Source organism: Babylonia areolata, chromosome 4 (genome assembly GCF_041734735.1).
Source record: "Babylonia areolata isolate BAREFJ2019XMU chromosome 4, ASM4173473v1, whole genome shotgun sequence".
Classification (NCBI taxonomy): Eukaryota; Metazoa; Mollusca; class Gastropoda; order Neogastropoda; family Buccinidae; genus Babylonia; species Babylonia areolata.
The window spans coordinates 15,830,388-15,841,862 of record NC_134879.1 but is presented as its reverse complement, the minus strand read 5'-3'; positions in this window follow the sequence as shown (position 1 = coordinate 15,841,862).

Here is an 11,475-nt window from a genome sequence, read left to right as displayed (position 1 = left end):
ACTGTATTGGTGTAGGTCGTGTTACCAGTCAAAACACGGTCCTCTATCTCTGAAGTATACCAACCTTCACGTCAAGAACAGCGGAAGCAGTTAAACAACAACAAAAAACAACAACAACATACAAACAAAAATGTGTGTGTGTGTGTGTGTGTGTGTGTGTGTGTGTGTGTGTGTGTGTGGTTTTAGCGATGACTGTTTGATTTTTCTTTGCAAGAGTGTTAAAAGCTGGATGTGTCGAAATCAGCGTGGGTGATGAAAACTGTGCCATATGTGGTTTCATACTTGGAAAAAAAGATCAGTATATTTACCTCAGTGCACTCAGGGATTCAGAACAAAGAAAAAAGTCGAGAAAAGAGGGGTTTTTTCGCAGAACAACTGGCCTCTGCACAATACGAAGAGATATTTTGAACCACAGAGGCAATTCATATTTTTTACTTGTTGTATGTTTTTGTTTTTACAATTGTTATTGCTATTTCATTTTGTGGTCTGACATGGCAAAAATTCCATTGTTCATTGTTTTATTGAGGACATGAAAATGTTGTGACACCACATGTTTCTCTCTTAAAAGTTTATGTCCGTGGTATGTCATTTGTTTGTTTTCATACTGTTTATTTCAATATTTTCAAGTCACTAACACATATATACACGCATGTCTCTCTTTCTGTCTGTCCTTCTCTCTGTCTGTCTCTGTCTCTCTCCCACATGATAATCTCTTCAGTTTTGTCAACTGAGGCATGTTCAGATATTTTACCCAGTGGGATTATCACGCTGACAGAAAGACAGGGAAAACTCAGTGAATATATACCAAAGATTTTGCAATGAAAAATGGTTTTTATCACTTAGATAACTTTCACATATTCCTACACGCGCGTACGTATATGCAAACAGACACACATTCACATGCTCCTCGGCCCCCCTCCCACACACACACACTCACACACACACGCATCAGACAAAGACAATTACAGACACAGTCACACACACACACACACATGGTAGGATGAGCTGTTTTCATGGCCGCGCGTGCACGCAAGATTTTGAAAGCCCTGACAAATTTTTATTGAAAATTGCTAATCAACTTCGAATTTTTCGTCACTTAATTGCCAGATTCGGGTATAACCGTACTTTAGCATGCTATAAATTCAGCTCCGAGTGTGACATTACCGCACATTGGTCCAGTTTGTTTCCTGACAGCATGCTGAGTTAAGTCGGTATGTAACCGTGCTGTGTGTGGGACTTATTTTTCTTTCCTTCATAAGAAAGCGTGCCAGGGAGAAGACAACCATGCGTGTGTCTGTGCTGTGTCGGTGTCAGTGAGTGCACCGGTGAGTGTTGTGCTCGTGCTTATGGTAGCTTCTCCTGCTGCAGTGTGGTGACATCGAGACAAACCTGGTCCCAAATTGTCTCCTACCTGGAAACGTCCCCGGGGGACAATTCAAATTGACCGCTGAAAGGTCTTCTTTTTTTCTTTTTTTTTTTCTTTTTTTGTCGGGAAGGGGTACGAAGCAGTGTATTTAGGATCTAGGAGATCCCCAAATCTGGTTTCTTACACCCTTTCTGTCACACAGACTTTTTTTCTTTTTTGGGGGGGGAGGGGGCGGGGGGGGGGGGGTCTCTTTGTTCTTTTTTTGTCCTTTTTCTTTTCTTCCTCTTTTTGTCTTTTTTTTTTTTTTTTTTGGTCTTTTTTTGGGGGGGTGGGGGGATTGGGGGGGGGTGGGAGTGGGGAGGGCCGCGGTAAGGTGGGGGTGGGGAGGGGGTGCGGGGGTTGGTGGTGGTCAGAATTACCATGGCAGAATCGTGTAGTCGTTGGACTTCTCTGACCCAGTGTGCGTCCGACCGCCAATGAGATTTACTCCGATATTCCTTACTCAGTCCAGGAAAGAATGGAGAGTGAATGGATAGGCTTACGTCGGAGAAAGTGAAAGGGCCTCAGGAGAGGACTGGGCCCCCGCCTTCCTAGACCAAAGCACTGAACACAGTGGATATGAATTCAATACCTCAATGACTGTAACCTATTGTATTGTATTGTATTGTATTGTATTGTATTGTATGACTCTTTTATGTCACAACAAATTTCTTTGTGAAATTCGGGCTGCACTTACCACGGAGAGTGCGTCGCTACATTGAGAGCGCCACCCTTTTTTGTTGTTGCTGTTGTTGTTGTTCTTTGTTTTTGTATTTTTTTCCTGCCTGCAATTTTATTCGGTTTCCTATCGAAGTGGATTTTTCAACAGAATTTTGCCAGGGACAACCCTTTTATTGCCATGGATTCTTTTACGTGCGCTTAGTGCATACTGCACACGGGACCTCGGTTTATCGTCTTATCCGAATGACTAGCGTCCAGACCACCACTCAAGGTCTAGTAGAGGGGGAGAAGATACTGGCGGAAGATACTGGGAAACGAACTAGCGCGCTCAGATTCTCTCACTTCCTTGGCGGACGCGTTACCTCTGGGCCATCACTCCACGTCAAGGCTAAGGGATTTTTAACCTGTTTACACATATTTTGAGTATAAGCAGACCAGACTGCTTTCCTCTCTTTGCCCAGTCAGTATCGATAGAAACACCTAGATCTACCATTATGTACGTGGTCATGTGTGTGTTTAGGGTGGGGGAGTATGGGGGGAGGGGGGCCAGGGGGGGAGCGTGTGTGTGTGTGTGTGTGTGTGTGTGTGTGTGCATTGATATATACCAGACTGGTCACTCCTCCACTCAGCAGTAACAACAGACACATCACACCACGACCTTTAATTACGTAAGTGGCTGTCTGTGATGGTAAACGTCTGGATAGTCCCCACCACCCGGCCTGTACTTTATCTGCATTCCATTCTGTTACCTATTCACCGGGTGTCGACTGTCTGGGTGGAGTCACTGTTGGATTGGATGCTGTCAACCAATGATGATGGTCCTACAGGGGCAATGCTGACTCGACACAATGCTTCAGGCCATATCAAAATTATGTATATCAATTATCAATAAGGGTTCATCTTGGTTGACTGCATAATTGGTTTTGTAATGCTTTTTTTTTCCTCTTTTTTTTTTCTTATTAACTTGTAATAGGTTGGTAGATTTCAAATGATATATATTTCAACTGATCAGAGTCGATCACTTGTGCAACAACCCAGCCCTGCTACTAGTAACTAATGTGCTGGACAGATCCCCGCCTGAAAATTCTGCATAACTATTAATAGACTCAGTTAATTCACGCTATTTGTCGTGAAACCTATCAAAGGGAATTATGGAAACTAAAACAAAACAGAGCAAAAGAAAAAAAAAAGGATGTTGCACCAGAAATGGTGACGAATTGCGAACGTTGAAACATTCATATATATATATATATATATATATATATGTGTGTGTGTGTGTGTGTGTGTGTGTGTGTGTGTGTGTTTGCTAATTGCTAGAGAGACAGGGGGAAAAAAAGCTCGATGGCAAAAAGAAGTGGGAGGAGTTTTGAGTATTGTGTTGTCAATGCAATCTGGCCATTGGGATATCATTTAAAAAAAAAAACCAAGTCGGATAACAATTAAGTTGTCTCGATCTCTTTGAAGGGTTCTTATTCTTTTCCTGATGGCAAGATACAAACCGGAAAACCAATTTCCTGTTGCCATTCTTTTCTTTATTATGAAGGCTTTTTCTTTTCTTCCTTTCTTTTTTTTTTTTTTAAACCGAGACTTTATACAGTTATATTGCTCGAAGCCTATCGGATTAGACCCGACTTAGAAAAATCCTTACCGCTAAACAAACTTAGCGCTGCTTAGCAAAGATCGCAAGCACACATCCGTCGGCACCGTTCCTTGGTTTGTTTGCTAACTTTGTTGGGTTTTTTTTTCTCGTTTTTTGGTGACGGAGAACGGTTGTTTCTTGCATGTGATGGGGGAGTCCTTGGCTGCCAAATGGTCACCAGGGGACATAATCCTGATGAGTTTTGCCACAACAGAATGGCCGTGGCTGGCTTCCTTTTCAAAACAAACGCTAGTCTCGTGAGACCTCTGACGAGAAACTGAGCATCCTTTGGAGACTTGCTCTCCCTTCTTAACGTTTTCTTTACGCCCTTCCTTATTAGATTTTCGCTTTTCCTACAAATCAAATCATGTTGTTCTGTAGCCCAGGCGATCCACAAAGGGGCCATTTCCAGGGACCGGCTTGTCCTGCAAATCAAATTATTCCTTTCACGTGTGCCTGTGTGTGTGTGTGTGCGCGTTTCTGTTCCTTTTTGCGTGTGTGTACACCTGTGTGTGCGTGTTATGTGCACAAAGGTGTGCGCGTGCGCCCATGTGAATTTGTGTGAGTGCGTACTTGCGCAGGTGTATGTGTGTGTGTGTGTGTGTGAGTGTATGTGTGTGTGTATGCGTGTAAATTGGTGCACATATGTATAAGAAAGTAAAGGTTGTAAGAAACAGCTCACAAAGACAAGCAAGAGGAGAACAAAGCACTGACAGTCGGAAAGAAAAGAAACCCAAATGATGAAATGACATGCAAGATAGGCAAAAAAAACCAAGAAGTTTATGTGTTTTAATCAGTTTGCTTGCTTTGCATTCCAGTAACAATGCTGGTTTTTTTGGGTTTTTTTTTTTTTTTTTTTGCTTTTTTTTCTTTCTTTTTTTTATTAAATATTTTTTCCACTATGTTCATGTGACAGTGTCTTCCCAATTTACAATAAATTCCATTATGTCGATCTGCCCTCTTTATTCTTATTTTAAACCAAGTATACAGCAGTACTTTAAATCAGACACACCACACTCACACTCTTAAAATCAAGTACCACAAAACTGTGACCCCCATACTGTATTTTTTAAAAATATTTTACTGACAATAATGACTTACAGGTTGCAATGATGAAATCTGAAAAGGAAATGATAATACAATTATTGTCATTTTCCCACCTCTCCAACAAACAATCAAAAAAAAAAAAAACCAAAAAAAACCACCCCTCAACAACAAAACAAACAAACAAACAAAAAAAACCCTCAACAACAGTCTCTGTATATCATCTGCAAAATGCATGGCATACACAACATTTGTGGAGAGAGGGAATGAGAAAAATAAAACATGCAAAAACAAAAAAACCCACATTTTTTTCCACAAATAAATGCTATCAGTATGTGTGTTTGTAGCAACTTGCCTTGGTCAATAAATGTTTTAATAACTTTCTGCTCAAAGTTCACTATTATTGTATTAACAACATTTCCGTGTCAAAAAGATGCAGTATTTTCTTTTCATTTTTTTCAGGTGCATACACATCTGCATAAAATATTGATCCTCAGCTGAAACAAGAAACATTTTTTTTATGCTCTACCTCTGTCCAAAAACAGAATTTTTAGAGTTTAATTAACTTTCAAGATGCAATATGCAGTTTTCATTCAGGGGAACATTTTTTTTTTTTTTTTTTTTTTTTTTTTTTACAGAACATACATTTTTTTGTTAATCTTAAACTGATATATTTTCGAAAATATTAGTTTTCGAAAATCTTACGCAACAGAATTCAATAAAAAAAAAAAATAAAAAAATAAAGAATAAAAATAAGTTTGGTTTCAAAGTTTTCTGACAACTTATATGAAAAATATGAGAGTAAATTCCATTAAAATCAAAACAGCTCCAGATGACTTTATTAGTTTCTTACTGTTGCGTGTCACATTTTGCCACATATTTCATACACTGAGTCGCAAAAAAAGAGCAGAAGTTCTCAGGCAACCTGCTACCAACGCCAAATCCAACCCAAATCATACACCAGCAAGCAGAGGACCATGCATACAGACTGATACATACATGACATACCAAGTGGAATTATCGTAAGTTAGTTGTACATAACGGTAGGCTTATATGTGGACAGTTACAACTGCAGTAAAATGTTGTAGTTTATTTGTTAGCTAATCAATCCGACCTCATGACCAGACATGCACAATGAAAGAAAGACTAAAAAGTTAAGCAAGCAGGCGTGCTGACATTCACACACCCAAAACTCACGCAACATCACAAGAAACCTCATCTGGAGTTCGCTAGGTGAGTGAAACACATGCACACACACACACACACACACACATATACATACACACACATTCTTCTCTACCTGACTAATTCATCTAAGTATCCACCAAGTCTTACCTCTTTGTATTGCAACAGCCACATGATAAAATAAAAGTTAACTCTCATCTGAACAGCTTAGTGATTAAGGTTTTACATAATGAAGCACTGACTGTGGCAGTTTTATGCCATTCCCTACACACACACACACACACACACACACAGACTGTGGCAGCTTTATGCCATTACCTGAACACACGCACACATGCCTGAACATGCACATGTACACACACATACACACACACACAAGGAATGGGATTTTCACACACACACACACATGCATATGCATGCATTGATACAGGACACACTTTTTCACTGTCATTAAGGACTTGGGGTGGGGGTGGGGGGGGGGCACTGCATGGCAAACCACCAAACTCAAATGTCCAAGAAAGGTTGTGCTGCCTCAAGGGACTTCCACCGTTTCTCATGACATACTCATCAACTCATGCAGACACACAGATATAGTCTTTCAATAATAACAACAATAATGAAAATAGTGTAATGACATTAGTAATAATCATGACAACAATAGTGGTAGTAATAATAACAATGATAATATGTTACCCTAAAAAATGACCAAAAAAAAAAAAAAAGAAAGAAAGAGAAATGACAATCTTTTTTTTCTTTTCTTTTTTTTAACCTTACTTAAAACCTGTGCCAATAACGGAAATAATAATAATAATATCAGCAACAATAATCAGTGTGTCTGTTCCTCTTGAAAAGGTTCCCATGCTAGTGGCATTCAGGCTGTGCCAATATATAGATAGACAGACAGATACATAGACAGATGTTCCAGTACATAAATGAACCACTGTTAGACAATGGCACCGGCAGCATAATCTGCTAATCCAGTGGTACTGCAAAATACGATATCATCATCACAGAACATGTCAAAACTTTATGTCATCATAAATTGACTAGGTCTGGAATTCAGTGAAATCTAATTCATTCATTCTTCAAAAACAACAACAACACCAACACCAAAAGGTGTGTGAGCTTTCTAATGTGAACTTCTAGACTTACTCACTCTTGGGGAAGTGGGGGAGGGGAGAATAAAAGGGACATGCAGCTGACATCATAAATGTTCGCATGAATATACACAAACCTCACAACAAGATGTGTGTGTGTGTGTGCGTGTGTGTGTGTGTGTGTGTGTGTGTGTCCGTGTGTGAGTGGTTTAATTGAATTTCGGCCTTGAACAGAATTGAAATAAAAATGACAGGTGCTCCAAGATAGTCAAGTTTGAAATGGATCAAGATGTACTGTATTGCATTGTACTGTTTGTACTTTCTCACTACAACTAATTTCCTTATGAAATACAGGCAACTCTCACTGAAAAAAAAACATATGGCCACAGTGCAGCCCCCCCCCACCCCCCCCCTTTTTTTTTTTGCTTGTTTATTTTGGGTCTGCATGCTTTCCCATCAAACTGGATTATTCTGCAGAATTCTGCAAAATGACAAAAATCTTATTCATTGCTATAGGTTCCTTTACATGTGCTAATGTGGGCTGGCTGCACACAGGAACTCAGTTTATCATCTCATTTGGAAGACTAGCACCCAGGTCAGCACTCAAAGTCTAATTATGGGTTAGGGGTTGGGGGTGTGGGGTTCACGGAGGGGGGTTGTGGGTGTGGGGGTTAGGAGTAAAAAAAAACAAAAACAAAAAAAAAAAAAACATCTCCGGTCTTTTGTGAGAACCAAACTCACTTTCTCATCAACTGCTCATTCCCCACCCCCCTCTCCCCACACTCTCCTCTCCCCCTAAACAAGCAGTCCTCCCTTCCTCCCTTCTTCACCCTCCATCCATCCCCCACCCCCCAAAATCCCCGATGTGTCAACAGCAGTTCAGCATTTGGTGACATGCATGGATCCATCCACACGTGTACACATATACTCGCACACCCACAGCCCCACTACATCACACGTATACCAATTTTCAATGAACTAAATCAATACTTCTTGGAAAATAAGGTAGGAGATTTGGGGAGTATTTCAACATCTAAAATAAAACCAGAACACACACACACACACACACATACACACACAAAACAAACAAAAACATTCAGAACATAGTATCATAAACAATCGTCAGACATGGTGACTTTCTATTATGTAAGCAGCCCTGTTACCAAAAGCAAAACGAAACTGTGTCTATAACATATGCACAGATGAAGGTGAAGTCATAAATCAAATAATAATATACATTCTTACACAAGGATGAACAGATAACTGGTGAATCACAGATTTCTATGGGTGGAGAAAATGTAACAAAAAAATAAATAACACAAAAAAATCATACAGCAGAATTTATCAGAAATGGTCTAGTGTGGCATCAGTAAGTATATTCAGACCAGTATGTATCTGTCCTATTCTTAATTAAAATCTATGCTTGTTTAATCAAAGACAAAACAACCCCCCCCCCCACACACACCCCCAAAAACCCCAAACAAGCAACCACCTGTGCCATAACATTCGCTTGGGCTGACCACCAAACATCAGTATTTCAAATCAGAGAACACTCAGCAGCACCGAAATGAAAGCTCCTGCCATGTATCACTTTTTCAAAAAGTATTTGAAGAGGAGATGAGAAGACAACTACTAACTGAGAGAGAGTCAGTGGGCAATGAATGACTGCAAGGTCAGGAAACAAGTCTTGAAAAGCTGGGACGATTCCTTCTTCACCTTGGTGTGACCACCCAAAAACAATGAGGCATGATCTTCAGCCTAACTACAGAAGACATGATCATGTGCCACCTTTTTATCGTTTGTTGCTTATCGTCCAGCCGACCTGCACAACGCCAAATCACGCGCCTGATTTCTGTGGCAACAAACTGACTGACCGACAACCAGAAGTGCTGAAACTGCTGCTGTAGAGCTTTAGCATTCAAATCATGGCATGACTGGAAAGAGAAGGAAGCATAAGTTCATACCAGAGGTGTTGTTATTCTAATTCAACTTATATAAATCCAGAGTTATCACACGTAATTGCTTCTTTCATTCTTTGTCACAGGATACAGAGACAGAAATGAGCATGCCATCCCATAATAAAGATCATTACTTTTCATGAGACAGGAATGAAGATTTGAGAAACGAGTAGTGTTTAACGAAAACTGCATTATATACTGTTACACTATTTACTCTCATTATCCTCTGTGCTCGCCCTGCACCGGTCAGTCTAGGTATAAACTAGTAAGCATAATGAAAAAGAATCTTAAATTCAAAGACAAATAATGACTGATACTCCATTCTCCATACATCACCATATCACTTACAAAAAACATTGGGAAAAGTCAGATTACAACTGACATGTACAAGTATTGGTACAAGTGACATATACATATAATAACTAGCCCAAACCCACTAATACAAGGAAATATTCATACATATGGACAGCATAATCAAATGGCACAAATGACAGAGACACCATCATGATCACCAAGTAAAAAAAAAAAAAAAAACCACAAAAAAACCCAACAACAACAGAAGCAGTGTTCAGAAACAGCACAGCCAACGCACAACCTAGAACAACAACAAAGACAGAGATCACAGATGCCCAATAAAAGCTAAACACAGGTATATATATCTCAGATGAACTTGTAATATGGACAGTTACAGGCTTGCTCCTGAGTTATATAAACATGGAATAAATAATATCTGGACTTGAAAGCAGAGTTGCACAGGGCATGGGCATATTTAAATATATCAGAAATCATCTCAGTCTTTGCAATATGAATGGATTTACACTGGCAGTTCATCCTGGGCAAAATCTCTTGACACCCTCCCCCCTTCCCCCCCTTTCGGGATGCATTGAAGAACACTTGATTTGTGTGTGTGTGTGTGTGTGTGTGTGGGGGGGGGGGGGGGGGGGGGGGGGGGGGGGAATCCACAGAAGGGAACTATCATTTGATCAGAATTCACTTACTCCAGTTGCTTATTTTACCACTTGAAAAATCATTCAGATCCATGTCATATTATGATAAATACCTGTTAACATTTTCAAAGTAAAACAATTATAGTTAGACTTAATTTGTCTTACATAGACAGATACATAGATAATATGAAATGAAACAGAAAATAATACTACTAAATGGAAGGACTAAAATTAGCATGAAATAATTTGCAATAAAAGGTGATAAATAAAACAAGAATAAATAAAATAAGACAAAAAAAAATGTCATCATAAAATATTTCTCTCTTGTGGAATCATAAAATGTAGGAAACCAATCACTGATTACTGCAACTTTATGAATGTTCTATAGATATTGTTTACCAAAAAAAAAAAAAAAAAAAATCACTGCTTGTTCCAATAATGAACACCATCAAAATGGCCAGCAATGTCAAGTTTATTTATGCAGCAAATGACTGGATGATGTGCCTAACATCAATCACTGGCTGTGGAAACAGAGAGAGCATGCTCCCGTAACATCTCAAGAATGTGAAAGTTGTGAGATCATTAATTGTAGTGAGTGTGTAATATATATATATATATATTTTTTTTTCTTTTTCTTTTTTTTTTTTTTTTTTGACTTCTAATAATGTATTTTTCAGATGTATTAATCTGATACACCTCGATCATTACCACAAATGAATTTCTCTTGTTGAGATAATATAAAGTATTCTGTATTCTGCATTTTATGTTCCCTACTTTAATATGCCACGCCCAATAACCTGTATTCCACTGAAACATGAAAGATATTTATGTAAACATTTAAATAATTTCAAGAAAATTAAGTCACCCACCACCAACACCCCGAAAAAATAGAGTATCAGTTGCCTACATGGCAGGGGTAAAAACAATCATATACATAAAAGCCCACTCATGTATACTAACAAAAGCGGAGATACCAGCCCACAAACAAAGAAGAAGAAGAAAAAAAAGAAGAAGAAAAATCAGTTGTATCCAAATACCGTCATTTCAATGACACACAACAAATTTATGTGGAAACTCAGTTTACACTATGCAACAAGACTGGAATTTCCAGAGACCATAACACCCAAGCTTAAAACCTATTGGAACCTAGCTGAATGAACTGACAAGATGATCCTGTATGTTTTGTCTTATTAGTCATGCCCCTTGGGAGAATTTCACTTTATACAACAAAAAAAAAGGGGGAAAAAAGAAAAAAAAAAAAGGGGGACACAGAATCTACAAACATGAAACTTAACAAAATTTTGAGATTCTACTTGACTAATTCCCAATGATCTGGCATTCTGATTCACTTGAATCTTTAAACGACAATCCACATTTCCAATGAAAGTTCGTTGCAAACACCTGGATGTTAGTAACAGGAAGAACATGAAGGGAAATCATTCTGAGAACGAAAGTTCACTTTCATTCTCTGAATATCAGAATTTGCAAGAATCCTGTTTGATTTCAAGTTCCAGTGTCA